A 14,097-nucleotide genomic window follows, 5' to 3' on the forward strand; every position below is an offset into this window, starting at 1 on the left:
TCAAACTGCTGCTTACTATTTGGCAAGTAACTAGATTAATGGGGGGGGTGTTCTTAAAAATTACATGCCACGGCAGGAGGATAATCCCCTCCCCACCGAATTTCAAGTCCTGTTCATCAGCAAAGGTGTTTGGCTGAGCATACTCTGCAACAATTTATCCATTAAAACCAAAGCTTCCTTACCACTAGCTTTAATCCTAGCTTGGAAGGAGCTCCCTCGCCACGGCTGAACGCGTTTCGTTCTGCCTGAATCCCGAGAATGCCAACAGTTCGTGCTCACCCCCATAGATAAATCTCCTCTCCACCCCCAAAAACTCATGAAGGCAGAGGTGGTAAAGGTCTGAGTTTATGGCAGCCATGTGGAAGCTCTATCTGCGTCAGCCAAGAGCTGGAAGACAGTTAAGTAACCTAGGTTAAAAATTGCCAAACTACCCCTCCGGATGCTAGCGAGGGCTGGTTATATCTGTCTACCAGAATGGTACTTACAATTACGAGGAAACTATGTGTAAAAAATAGCTTATGTGAGGTATTGCATGAGATCTGCTGGAGCTGGAAGATTGATGGGCTTTTAAAAATAAAGGCTGAAGATTTTGTTCGACAGCAGCGGTTTTAAAAACATGGGTTTAGAAGGTGTGGCAACAAGAAGATCAAATAAATAGTTACAGATTAATTTTCCATCGGCTGTAAACGCTTTCCTGCGTTTGATAGCTAAGGGAAGTTTTGTATCTCAAGATTAAAAAGTTGTCTTTAGTTTGTGGCGTCTTCGAGGCTCTTTGTAGAGCATCAGCTGGCGTCCCTGGGAATTTCAGTTCCCTCTGGGCAGGGAGTCACCTGGTAGTGTACCAGTCTCAGGTCCATGGAACGGGAAGATTGCATGGGAATCCAACAACTCTCAAATAAAGTTGTTTTTTTTTTTTAATGTCTGAGTGGAAAGTTAATGTTACGTAAAACTGCCTACTGAAGCCAATTCCTTCGCTAAATTTGTTTTCATAAGGTTTTTTCATTTCTCCCGTGTGTCCAAGAAAAATATTACTTAGCTAAAAGACATTAATTCAGTTTAAATCAGGGTCTCAAGCCCTCTGAGTCAAGTACTGATGTGTGCGCACAAGTTTCTTGTTTAAATTAAGCCTGCTGGTTACTGGCTCTTTGTTTGTTTCTCCACTATCCCTACTTTCCTTATATTCAGGATGCTTATCTTATAAGCTGCTAGAAAACTAACGGCTGAGTACCATTTTTTAAATAATTCAGATGGAAGAGCAATATCCTGCAAAATTTTTGTAATCAAGTATGTATACAATCCACCTTGTGCAGAAACTTGATCAAAATAGATCCTTAACTTCTAGTCAAGCCTAATTAGGTTTTTTTTTAAAAAAAACAGAGTTCGATACGAAACCACTTCTCATTTTCCTTTGCAATCAGCACATCATTTTTGTTTTGTTAAAGGACACAAGTTGCATCCCTTAGATATACAGCTTGGGCGAGCTTTGCAAAACAATTAGTGCTTCTTTCACATGGTCTAAACTTGATTGAATAATTACTCAAATAATGGTCAGTAATGGAATACACAGGGTTATCTCCTGGCTAATCCTCAGGTAATGGAGTTGGTGTATCTCTGATTTTTCTTTTAGCAGTTCCCAGTGAACAGGAGACTGAGACAAAAGTGATTATGGGAAGTAGAGGGAGTCACTGGAGGCCAGCAAGGAAAAGGAGGCCTTATCTTAAGCAATTAATCAAGAAAACTCCTATTGTGGGACAATTATTCAAAGCTAATTCTAAAATAGCTTTAGAGCCTGAGGTCCTGAAGGGGGTTTTTATGTGTTTTTTGTTTTTGTTTTTGTTTTGTTGTAAGAATTTTGCCAAGGTCATTGGGAGCACCGAGGCAGACCTTGCATCAAAATGAAGGCTGCTGCATCACGCAGCGCTGGCTTTGAGGTCATTGTCGGAGCTGTAATTTTTTTATTTAAAAAAAAATGAGTTGGAATGTTTCTAAACAGAGACATAATTTTGAAACTTGCCTAATGTTTCCACAAAAACATCCTCTGTTATTTTGCATCCATTGGAAGCGATACCAAGCGGAATGTATCACAAATCATTTCACCTTTGTGCCCAGCTCTCCTAGCGTACATGCAGGACTCGAGTATCTCTGAATCTCTCTTCTATTCTTTTTCTCTGTTTTTTTTACCTTGCTTTTTGTTTAGCTTAATTACCCTACAAAGACTTACAGCAGCTGCGGAAGCATAGGAATGTTTCGTGGCTGTGGCTTTGCAAAAGACCACGAAGTCTTTGCACTTGTCCCCCAAAAAGCTCTTGTACGGTAAGAGCATCTAACAGACTCCTTTGCTCTGTTTTTAGCCTCTGAGCTCCCTTAGAAGTGAGATTTATTTGAAGATGTTACTGTGATCCATGAGGTCCTATGGAAAGAAGCAATAGATTTTAGCAGCTGTCCCTGAAAAATTATAAGGTCGCCAGAAAAAAAGCAGAAGGTTTTAAATTGGATGCGGTTTAAATTTTCCAACAGCCTCCTGAATTGGGCTCCTTGCTGGAGTGGGAAGCTGCCCGCAGAATTATTACTCAACACGGTCACCCCATGCTCTCGCAGCACTTTTTTTTCCAGCGGTGCTGACAGCAGCATTTTGAACCCACCGTAGCGTAGGGCTGTCCGATCTGGTTTCAAACGGCTGTTGAGTGCCGCCTGAGAAGTGCTGCTGTCTAGATGTATAGGTGATCACGCTGCCCTGATTAGTTTTCACTCTGCCTATGGGCACCTTTTGCAGGGCAGGGTTACAGGGAGAGCCAGGGACACACATGTGCTCCCGTACAGAATAAAGCAGAGAGGCTGAAAGACAAAGAGAGTCACTAATTGGATTTGTAGCTGTAAGAAGAAAAACCTCTTAAAGTAAACATTTTCCTCTGTTTAAGTCTTTTCTTGACTTCTTTTGTGAAGACCGCTTGAAAGTATCTGTTTCGGGGGTGAACCATTCCCAGCAAATTTAATTTTGAGGCTTGTCAAGCTTTATTAAAGCCTTATCATCAGTGATTTCCTTCTCTGCTAGATCAAGAAGATTATATTTGTTATGGGATTCGTATTGTATCTCAGAATTCTTCCCAGCAAATGTGGGGTTTCATGTACGTACCGAGACACACCACTACCAATTCAGAGTACTGAAGTCCCGGGGTGTGCGTTGTCAGCACATATTCGTGAAGACTTTGGATGCTGTTCAGACAAAGTCATAAGCTGGAACTGCATTTGTATTTCTAAGTTAGCAACCATGTGAATAAACGCATTGCTCTGCATGGCAAAAGCATTCCTAAATGCTGCTGGTATCCTTAAAGAAATGACCTGACATACCCATTCCCAACAGTTGGAATATTTGGTAAACACTTCTGGGTATACTGTGCATACAGATATTAAGAGAGAGGGTGAACACCTGCCTTTTTTTTACTTTGAAGATGTAGTAAGTCTGTTTGCCTTAGTGGGAGTTTCCAGTCAACGGCAGGGCTTTTTTTTTTTTTTTTTAAATTGAATTGCAGTGACTTATGTTCGTTTGTGCCACTGTGGATAGATAGCGCAGATCTGGGGTTTACCTAACAGTGTAGACAGACTTTTTCCAATTTATTCTAGAGCACAGGATCTGGTTGACATTTTTATACATCTCAATTCATATATTGAAAATAAACTTCTCCCTCCTCCAGTCTTTCTCATTTTTATAAAATATTTCTCTATTGCTGAGAAAATACTTCATTTCCCTTTCTTATCCAATGAAGACAATCAAATGGATGGAAGAGTCTCTAAATAAATACTCTGTTGGGGTTTTTTTATAGTGCCCAGAAGTAACTAAAGCACTTTGAAAAATACAGATACGGTTCTTGCCCTGAGCAGCTTATCATTTGGTTTCGAACGTGCCCTTGCAATTGCAAGTAATGCGCAATAGGAAGAGGAGAGGAAAGGCAATTAATGGCCAAATGAGTTGTTGAACTAAGAAGTTATTTGAAGGTGATATAAACACTCACAGCCTTTTTACGATGGCAAAGTTGCATCTTTGTCCTGCATAACAAGAGTGATGATGGTCTTTAAGTTGTGTTGAGCCAAGGCTTCCTTCTGGTAATGCGTTTTTGCAGAAGCTCCATCATGTGAGCAAGTATATAACAGATTAATACCCAAAATAGCCCAGATTTACTTTTCAGGGAGTAAAGCAAGGCACAGGCAGATGCAGGTAATTGTAGCTGATTGCAGACCTCATCTGGCAGAGAGGTTCTCTCTCCGTGTGGATTTTGTGCCACACCTAGCAGAGCGGTGTCCATGTTTATCCTCTGAACTGTGAGATGAGTTAATCATTCGATGGGACACCACTGTCTTCATAGTCCCATTTTTTCCATCCTTCCACTTGTATGTCAAACTTCTTCCCAGTGCTGATCAGTGTTGCCACTGTCTCCCCTCCCATCTCTTCTACTTTTGCCACAAAACCAATAACAAGTCGGGTCAGTGATGATCGCTGGGCTGAAGGGCAGGTTAGCTATTTATAGCAGCAATATAAATAGAAATATGCTTATTAATACAATCTAAAATACTCCATCATGCCAGCATGTCTGTCTCCTACTTGAGACTCCTGAGGACAAGAGACGCAACTCTTCAGTTCTAGCACCTTGCGCAAAACCACAGTTCTGCTGTCACAGGCACGTTACACATAAATCAAAGATTTGGGGGTTAAATTTTGAACTTTTGGGAAGAAAGGGTGAGGTCCAAAGTAATATATGGTAAAAGAAATATGTGATGTCTATGGGACAATTATGTCTTACCATTTCTGGGGTTCTGCAGCTCAGTTGCAAAATGAGATATTAAATAATCACTGTATTTTCTCACTCCCGAATCCAAGTACCTGAATGCATATGCAGGTTGCAAATCCGTGAAGGACTCAAATTCTGCAGGGCCAGGTAAAAATTAGTAGTATGGCAGAAGTACAAGTAGTACAGTAATAAATACCTAGTTTGTTCCTCTGCTAGGAGGTATAGATAGTTGCTTCCTAAAATACTTGTAAAAGTCTGGGGTTTTTTAGCACAGGATTTTATTGAAGGTAGACCAGTATAATTTCTTATACAAGACCATAATATATAAAAGTCAAAACATCGTAAAATCCTTCCAAATGTTTATATAGATTCAGTGGTTTTGTTTTTTAGTAAGATTTGTGATACTTGAAAATCTGGTTTGGAAAGCTTGGCCAGGAAGATTAGATATGGAGGTACAAAGTGAAAAGACTGACTGTCTGCTTTCCTTTTGTCAAGAAAAATACATATAAACCCCACGTATTATATTTGAGAATTGTTAGATACAGATAGTACGATGTGGATTTTGAGTCTTTAGATCATAAATTTGATCTTTGCAAGAGGAACAGTGCTGCATCTTAGTTGTAACAGAAATTCTCATCCAGAAATAGTCCGGGGAAGATTATTAAAATACTACAGGTACTGACATCGGCTACAAAGATCTACTTGTGCATATTTCTTTAAAGGGGGGAAAAAACCACCTTAATACACAGTATTACCATAGCTAGGCCCTATTATACTATTGTAATCATAGCTGAAGCAAGAACGGTGATTAACGATGGCAATTTATTGTATCTGACGAGGGGAGAAAATAGGAGATGTTGTCGTTATCATAAATCATATCATAAATAACCAAAGAGAAGCACTCAGAAAGCTTGTGTGGTGTCAGCAGCAAGCCCTCTCAGGCACGTTAGCCCAGGATGTAGCCATAGAAACCCCAAAGTCATATTGTTATCTTAGTCTTGCTGCAGTTATGTGATACAACAGTATTAACATATAGATTAGGCCATTTATAATACTAGGTGTCATTTCAGGTTGGCTTGCTTATATAGCATTTTAGTTTTTTATTGTGCCGAATGTTAGGGAAACGCTGCATTTTTACAGGTCAGTATAGAGCCATTTATAACGTATCGGCTTCACACCTCTGTCAGTCTTGCTAATGTACTCTGTTATTGATTGGTTGTACTCTATGAATTGTCATTGCCTAATTACCTTGTCTTTGCTAATAATTTCATTTTTTAGAAGTCAAAATGTTCCTTTAAAGAGAAAACCTCTATGCCTGCACGCGTACTTTGGGGCGAGTTCCTGATTCTGTTAAGTATCGCACACCCCAGAGGGAGTAAAAATGTATATTAAAAAGCATGCAGATTTGTCTGAATTTTGTTACGGAGGTTTTCTGTCTCAGGGCGTATGTTTTGATCAAACAGCGGTGGTTTTCTGTTCTGCGGATTTCAGGGCAGAGACTCAATCACAGGTAATTCAGAGCAACGTCAGAGTAACAGAAGCAAGGCTGCCCTGTTGACAAGGAGCTGGCTGGTTCTCACGCATCTTCTCACTCAATCACTTCCCAAAGATGCTTCTGTGGTTGATCTTACTCGCCATCCAAAGTCAGCTTAACAGCTCCAGACACATTAGCACAGCATTGCCATGTACATGCATTTATTCCTGCATGTACGTGTGATCTACAAAAACTGTTGAGCCACTATTAAAAAGTCCCTCTTTGTATTTAGACTTTTTTTTTGCTTGCTGTATGCAGTGCGAATGCTGGACTGATACTTTGTCAGGTCAGAGAGAGATTGTGAGTGTAGCTGATAACAATCTGCCAACGCTGTTTTTCTGCCTTCAGCAGGAAGCTGGGTGTGTCATTTTAAGAATCCTGGGTAGTTTGGCTTCATAAACATTGCATATTTTAAAAAGTATTATAATGAGGACCGCCACTAGTAAGTATTTTAAAGTGTTATTCTCATTGCATCCAGTATCCTAAAGCAGCACTGGAAACCAAAGTTGCATATTATACCCTAAGCCAAGATCTGATGCCCGAAGAGGGATGCTCTCTCTGCACCTCTCTCCTTTCCCACACCGTTACACTTACGTGATCCTGAGATGGGCTTTTCATTTTGCCACCTGGACAGAAAAATACTTTCTCTGTTTTGGGGTTTTTTTTTTTTCCACCCCCAGATATATTTCCATCTGCGTTCGCCTGTGTCCTGGTTTCGGCGGGGCTAGAGTTAATTTTCTTTCTGACAGTTGGTGTAGTGCTGTGTTTTGGATTTAGGATGAGAACAATGTTGATAACACACTGATGTTTTTAGTTGTTGCCAAGTAATCAAGGACTTTTCAGCTTCCTATACTGCCCTGCTAACGCAAAGGCGGGGGGCACCCAAGAAGCTGGGAGGGGACACAGCTGGGACAGCTGACCCAAACTGACCAAAGAGATATTCCATACCATACGACGTCATGTCCCGTTTGTAACTGGGGGTGGGCTGAGAGGTATGTCAACTGGGGACCTGGCAGCCGGGGGTCTTGCGCAGCACCGACTTCGGAGTGATGGCATTTGTTTTCCTGAGTAACCGTTACACATGATGGAGCCCTGCTTTCCTGGAGATGGCTGAACACCTCCCTGCCCGTGGGAAGTGGTGAATCAATTCCGTGTCTTGTTTTGCTTGCATGTGTGGGCTGGGAGGCTGAACAGCTGGAGGTCGTGCATAGCATTGACTTCGTGTGATAAGAAATTGTGCTGTTCATCACTTGTTTTGTATATATTATTATTATTATTTTTCTTTTTGTGTTTGTCCTATTAAACTTTTTATCTCAACTCACGAGTTTTCTGACTTTCACTCTTCCGATTCCCTTCCCCATCCTTCTGGGGGGGAGTCAGCGAGAGACTGCGTGGTGCTTAGTTGCCAGGTGGGGCTAAACCACAACAGCCTGTTAAGTCCCTTCACTATGGAGAAGGGACAAGATGATGATACAAGAAAGGAGGTGCAGGACTTTCCACTGGCTTGTTCTAGTCCAAAAGTTGGAGTAGTATCACGATAGACCTGAGTGGTGATTTGAGTTCAAACTAACAGATAATCTTTCTTATTTTAGCTTCGATTAGTTCCCCATTCTCCTGCACAAATGCTTGAACCAGGACAAAAGAAGGGATGGGACTGTTTCTTTTTAAAGCAACGCTGTGATGTAGAACTACAGCTTTCGTAGTTGTGGTTTGTTTCTGGCAACCTATCGATATCTTATTCTCATGCTGGTTTCCAAAAGTTTATCTCCGTTGATTTCATACAAAGAAATGCCCAATGAAGAGTGTGAAACAGTTGTTGAACAGGGTGGAGAGGTAACTGAATTGGTCTGGAAATTTGTGAGTCCTGAACCAGATTGTTGCTATCATCTGTATTTCAAGGTGGATGGATGTATTTTGTCATTAGGGATGGAGGGTGGGGAGGGGGTTGTCGACCACTTGTAGCGTTTTGGACAAGTTAATAACTACTTTTGGAGTGATTGATAAATGTATACACCAAATCTCTCAGTCCTGTTGAGCACCTCCAAGTTCAATCCTGGCTAATACTGATGGTTGGAGGCACCACTCAGCCATTTGGACCAAAATTTTCCAGTGTGACTAACGAGTCTGGATGCTGAACTTCAGGCACCTTTAACATCCTCTTTACAGTGTTTCAGTTATATATGCAAAATCACTAGCCACACCTGAAAGCTCTTTTGTTTTGTTTTGTTTTTTTTAATGTATTTGTGGTTTCTGCATTTTAGAACATGCCGAGAAGCCACTGGAATAAACTCGCTGGCAATGTCAGTGGAAAAATTTGAGACACGTGGAAGATGAGCTCCTGGGTGGTGCTCTCTTACCAGGTCTCTTCCCATAGAAAGTGTCAGCTGGAAAATGTCAGGGTTTGGTAGTAGATTGGTTGATCTCCTTTCTACAGTCTGTTGGTGTGTCGCCTGTTTGGTGAACAAGTCACATCAGTGATCAGGTGTGTTCATATGGCAGAGAAATTATATATATAATATTATATATAATATATATAACATATATATACACACACACACATATCTATATAAAATCTGGCATTTTAAGCTCAAAATGTATTGCAGGCGTCTTAGTGCGTTCATTTTGCATTAGGGTATCAGGATATTGGCCTGTAGGATATCAGGATTGAATTTTGTAGCTCTTCCCTTAATTTCCTTTATGGACTACAAGCACACTTTCTGTTTGTTTTGGGAAAAGGCCATTATTATTGCAAGTTAAAGAGATAAAACCTATCATGGCATAAGAAAAAATCTTTTCACTTTTAACAGAAAACAAAAGCCCTTACTTATTAGGATATGATAGGGACGTTAAGCTCTTGACTTAGTGACTTAAAATTTCCCAAAAGATATCTTTGGCTTAATCTCATGCTTTATCTAGACAATAGGAAAATTATTTTGGAAGTCTGCAGGAAAATTTTGTTGGGTTTGGGGGGGGGGGGTCACTAAAAAGTTTCATATGCTGTGGAATGATCCCTTCCTTTCTTGCATTCGAGTGGCTGAGCTGGCCTGTGTATAAAACCTTCCACTCGATATCCATGCGCTCCTAAGGAGCATATGCTTAGAAAGAAAGATGGATTGAAGATTTCAGTGCAGGCACTGCTACATTATTTCTTTTCATGAGTCCTAATTTTCCTTAAAAACCTTGACACTTTCAACTTCCATACTTAGGTACTTGGTACCATGCAGTGCAAAGGAGCCCAGAAACCTGATATGAGCAGAACTGTGCATGAAAGAAATGCATGATCTACTGATAGATCTTTATTTGGCCATTTTGCATTCTGTTAGAAAATGAAATGTTCAAATTCTGTTTAAAAAGAAAAGAGTTATGGAAGAAATGTAGTTGTTTAAAACAGACATGTACGAGTTGCGTGGAAACATCTGCTTGTTCAGAATTCTGTTTTTAATGGATTTGCTCTGATAGCTGGCACTGTTTGTCTGCCGTACTAAAGTTAAGAGCAAATACCAAATGCCAAAATCTTGCATTATTATAATAACAAGAGTTGGCTTCCACAGGAACTGTTACCTGCCGCGGCTTTGTGCAATTACTACGTTAGCCTTTGCCTTGGAGGTAAGAGACTGCTGTTATTGACATCATGTTATACTTTCTTCAGCACGTGGTGTCCATCTTTAGGCCAGCATGTCTGACTCCGCTTCATCTCGTACCTAAGAAATACTGATTTATTCTTAGATCTCCAGGTCTTAGCCAGATGGTTTTATCCTACGACCACCCTGTGACATAGGGAAATAGTAATCCAGTTTCTGGAAGAGAGACTGGAACTTTGCTTAAATTAAATATCAGCCAACAGACAGGTTTTGGCAGGGTCAAGAACTGAGCAGAGATCTTGTTTGTCCCAGTCTGTGCCACGTTCCTTAAGACATCGTCTAGCTGCAAGTGCTTGTGCTGCCCTCTCTGAAGCTACCAAGTAAAAAGTCTGGTAGTGACCAAGATGATGACAATTTCAATTTTATTTATTTATTTATTTAGAGAGAGAGAGAGATGGATATGGATATATGTGTGTGTCACAGGTTTTCTTGCTTGAAGAAGTCTATACATAGGTGCGTTTCTCTTCAATCAGAAGAGTTTGGCATCTATTTTTTCCTGCCTTCACTTTCATCTGACCTGTTGTTGAAAGAGCAGTATGTGCAGCCTCCTCTAATGAGGCATGATAGCGTGGCACAGGCGATTGCACTTCTTTTTCTGCAATAAAGACAGAATTTCTGTTCCTTTGTACCTCTGTGTCAGTTTTAGGGACAAATAGTCCCTCGATCATCGTGAACTTGGAAGTTCATTACTAAAGTGTTGAGTATTGCTGTCCTGAAACTGAGCCGTGGCCAAATTAAGAAGGTATATTCAATAAGCCTTTGGTTTTGGAGTCCCTGCTGTGCTACAGGAATATGATGTACAAAGAAAGAAATTTTGTGCTTCTTTAGTGGTTTTTCGTTAAAAAGGTGCAGGAGTTTCGGTTTCATGCCTGAACTGTTCAGCTTAAGAAATTTTCCAGCATTTGAAGTGGTGACAGATCCCTACGGCTTGCATTTGGGATTCTAATGCTTTTTGTCCAGAGATCCCAAGGAAATACGTGTTTATCAAGTTCAGCTTTTACAGCGCCTCTGTGAGACGAAATTATCATTGCTTGTCAGATGGGAAGACAGCAGTACGTAGCGCGACCTGCCCAAGATCATGCTGCAGACCCATGTCGGGAGAAGAGTGGGTTCCTTCCTCCCTTAACTTCAAAATCGTCCTTTCATGAAAGTGAAGAACTTGCCTCATTACACACACAGGCAATGTTACACATCTTAATATGCTCCAGTAAGAAATGATGTCTTAACAAACAGGTTTTTCAGAAGCAGCATGCTAACGGCTATCAGCTTGTTTTATTTCAGCATTGGACAAGTTCACCTTCGGGGTTGCGCTGCGACGGCTGAGCTCATCCCTCCCGTAACCTGTGCGTCGTCTGAACCCAGGCTCTGCGCATGGGGCCGACTGACATAATAAACAATTGCTCTGTATAGCTTTAGTAATGTGGACATTAATATTGATCCAGCACTGACTTCTCTAACAACAACCCAAAAAAAAAAAAAAAAGTATCTGTTATCTTGAGAAACCTCCCAAACAGCTCTAGTCTCCTTTCATTACAGGAGAGAGTTATTAGGGCAGATGGCCGAGGTGATATCCATTTGACCTATAGATGCTAACTCAAGAGTCGGATCATTAATAAGGTGGCCAGAGATAGGGAGAGATGGCAGTACAGAGAGTTAAAAAGCAATCCTGTGCACAAAGGATTGAGCATGGAAAAGTGCCGGGTAGTGAATGAGATGGACAAAGGTGAAAAAGTGGCTGCGTGGTTTTAAATGCTCGTCGCCAAGTCAAGCAGATTACGCTTAAAAGCTGATGTTTTCCCATATTTGGTTCCTGCTCCAGTGTGAATCCTTCTGGAGGAAAAAGAGCCTGTAGCTCTTGAACATAAAACAGAGATTTCACTTGCTCTAATTAAACTCTCCCCCCCCCAAAAAAAAAAAAAAAAGCTTTATTGTTTTCTGCCATGGCCACAGCTGCGGTGGCTCAGGTTTGAAAGCCGCTGCCTGGCAGAAAACCAGTCCTCGCTGAGGATCAGACCGTGGCCTTCTTCCAAGAGAAATTTGGGTTTCATTTGACCACGATAGGATTCCAGATTGTCATCTGAGCATGTCTGAAAAGTGGTGAATGTGTGTCAGTAGTTAAGTGCTCGTGAACTTCCTTAGTCCCCGGATTGTTCAGGACTGACCCAGGCAATTTTTTCCAGATGTTTTGGGGAATCCAAGTCCGTATAAAAGGGATGGTAATGCTTCTGCTTCCTTACTAAGTTGTCTTTGTGGCTTGCAGGAATGTGCATGAAAGCTGGAGCCAAGACACCCCAATTTCTAGTCTCACCTCTACAAACTGCACTTTAACCTTTTCTGCCCTTCCCCGGCATCTCCACACAAGATCACAGAAACTTCGTGCGCCTGGTGCAAACTTTACTTGGCCTTATTAAAAAAAAAATAAGCATTGCTCTTTTTTAATTGTACAAAACTCCAGTCCCTGTTCTCCAAACCTCCTCTGAAATTGTTTTTTCGCCTTTGATCCAGCAGCTGCTGGTTTTCTGCAATCCTGAGTAGGTAAAACATGAGAAGCACCTTGGGATGAGAAGGAGTTACAAAAATATGAAATATCGCAGTGCAGTTCCGTGAGACACAGTATAGCAGAGTGTCTGTTTAAGCGGACACCGGGCAGAAATCTGTAGTAAATAAATGGTCTGATTTTTCTAGTAAATGTAATTTTTTTACTGTTCGTTGCAGTAGTTTCTCTTCCACTTTATTGACTCTTTTTATCCCCGTGGTTTTTATATTAAAATGGTTTACGTTGCTGTCTCTAAAGTCTGCATGATCAAACCCTGTCTTTCCTATCATTTGAATTTGGCTACACTTTTCATCTTGTAGCCGAAGCAGAAGACTTCTCTAAATCCCAATTTTAAAGTATGGTGTTTGTTTTAAATTTTAGCACTCTTTAAAATTTCAAATGATGACAAACTCTTAGTGGCGAACTAGGTTGAATGGGGTCGGGAGGGAATTGCTCGGTAGCAACCAGTCCTGTATGACATCTGATGAATGCTAATTCTTCATCCCCAAAACAGTTTTGTGCAGATGAAGGCAGCTGATTTCTGTAACAGCTTAAACAGAGATTGAAATTACTTCCATGATCAGGAAGCAGATTTCTTTTTCCCCCATAGCAGGTGCAGGCTCGGTCCACAGTGATTTCTCAGTTATACTCTAACTTTGCAGTTTAAAAAATTTAATGTCAGTGCCCAGCCAGGCAAAACCTAACTCCCTAACATTTCTGTTTTTCACGGAAGGCTAAGACTTTATCCTCAGGCAAAGTCTCCTCTCTGGGCTGGCTGCTGTAAATCCTCTGGGCCCTGGCAAAAGCCAGAGTTGCTAGCTCATTTTACTTAATTTGTGATGCTGGCAAGATTTGTGCTGCAGCCCAGGGCTCTTGACTCAACTCTCCTAAATCAGAGCATTGACACATTACAGTAGAGAAACACCAGCACAGAAAACCTGAAAATAAACTCCTCGAAAAAAGATATTTCAGAAAGATGCTGGCTTACAAAGCTTTAAATGGTGTCAGTGTAACATTATAAGTTTCTCGGTGTTTGCTTCCTTAAAACCACCTGCTCATTAAGAAGTTGGGTTTTATCCACTGTCATAATAAATGTTTTTTACTACATATTTCATGTGAGAATCTTAGGGCACTTGATATCTTCCCTTCTAGACAAAATGTCACACATTTTTCCAGGTGGGTAAACAGAGACATGGAATAAAGTGAACTGAGGTTGTCTACAGAGGAATGTTAACCAGCATAGGTGTAATGATGTAATTACAGCAAATATAAATGTGTCAGGTTAACACTGGTTTGCTCATTCTTACTCCAGACTAAGAATTCTTTTTTCTGCTTGGATAATTGCATTTTGAAAGTGAGGAAGTGTATCCAAGAGGATAAAGTGCTTGGCTGTAGTTGGGGAGATCAGAGATTCTCTTCTCAAACCCGCTGTCTATTTGCTGGGAGATCTCAAGTGAATTTTCTCCTTTCTCTGCACCATAATGTCACATGTGTACGACGGAAGATGGTTTTATATGTAGGGGGGAAAAAATAATTGCTATTAAACAAAAAACCAGAGCAACCACACAAGTGGTGTCCACACTGGCTTGAAACATTTGGTGC

General features: G+C 40.8%; 1 protein-coding gene across 1 annotated transcript in view; it reads left to right on the forward strand.

Moving 5' to 3' along the window:
* TAF3 (TATA-box binding protein associated factor 3) overlaps positions 1–14,097 on the forward strand; it is a 125,376-nt gene that overhangs the window by 81,127 nt on the left and 30,152 nt on the right. The window lies entirely within an intron of this gene.

The sequence above is a fragment of the Grus americana genome, chromosome 1 (assembly GCF_028858705.1).
Source record: "Grus americana isolate bGruAme1 chromosome 1, bGruAme1.mat, whole genome shotgun sequence".
NCBI lineage: Eukaryota > Metazoa > Chordata > Aves > Gruiformes > Gruidae > Grus > Grus americana.